Source organism: Crocuta crocuta, unplaced genomic scaffold (assembly GCF_008692635.1).
Source record: "Crocuta crocuta isolate KB4526 unplaced genomic scaffold, BGI_CrCroc_1.0 scaffold112, whole genome shotgun sequence".
NCBI lineage: Eukaryota > Metazoa > Chordata > Mammalia > Carnivora > Hyaenidae > Crocuta > Crocuta crocuta.
In genome coordinates, this window is record NW_027528818.1 from 779,725 (window position 1) to 780,991 (window position 1,267).

A 1,267-nucleotide genomic window follows, 5' to 3' on the forward strand; every position below is an offset into this window, starting at 1 on the left:
TTTTGCACAGTGCTTTGGTCTTGCACTAGTTTTTGTTTCTCATCTGCAAAAAAAAAAAAGTAAAAGGAAGAAAATGTACCTTTTATATTGAATGAGTAGACTGTAAGTTTGAAAATTTTGTCACAACCTCTTTGACATATAACGACCCAACAAAAAGGTGCTGTTTAGTCCTACGGTTCAATTTATGCCCCTGAGAAGTTTCCCTTGTGTTTGCAGATCGTCTGGCTATAGTGGTATTCTCCATGTTATTAATAATTCTGTATTCCATTTTGTTAACGCCTGGTAGATGTAACCTGCTAGGAGGCTAACTTTATACTTATTTAAAGCTTTTATTTTGTGGTCATTAAAATGGCAACTTATGTGCAGCACTTTATTGCCGCAAGAAGCAGATGTGGATTGGTTGCAGAGCCCTTGGCTAATCCTAAAAAGTAAAGGGTGATTTAAAAAGAAAAAAAAAAGAATCTTTGGCCGAATATGTCAATGGCCTGTATTTTTAAGACAACAGAATTCCCAGTATGAAACAGGCTCAAAGGGCAGGACGAAATGTGCTTTGTATAATAATGGAAAGATTGGAATATAAAAGTTTATATATTATTTATCTATTGAAGAACTGGTGTACAAGAGGAATGCCTTCTTACTGCCTTGCTGTTTTCCATCTTGTGTTATTCTAGAGTTGGGATTTTCCTTTTCATCTGTTTCACCAGGGGAAAATAAAAGCATCCCTCATTTTCTTCCTCTAGTCAGTTTGCTTCACTGAAAGCCACTCGAACTTGGTACAGTCCTACAGGAAGCCAGAAGACTGTACCATCTGTCCACACCATGGACTCCCCCACCCCCATCCCCATTCTCCTTCCCCCAGACCGAGCAGGTGTGCTACACTTCCCTTCGCCAGTCATTCAGCCCTGGCAAACCTGTTTACACTAAGGAGATGTCCCCAGGGGCAGGGAGGCCGAGCCAGCTAGGGCAGGAAGCTCCCAGACCCTCGGCCATCCTCCAGCAGAGACATTTGTCCTTGGCTATGTTAGAACCGTCATTCAACCTCGCCGCGTCAATGTCTCGGTAAAAAACACTATAGACAGTTACGGACAGTACACTCCAAGAATACCGGGCTTGTGGGTGGGTGTGTTTTTTTTTTTTTTTAAGTCCTGTCTTTATCCCCATATAATGGAGAATGTGCCACTTGGCTAATAATGTGCTTTCAAAACTACAAGTTCAGTGATGACAGCATAGAGGGCCACGGTGATCCCACTGAGGCTGGCAGAAAGGG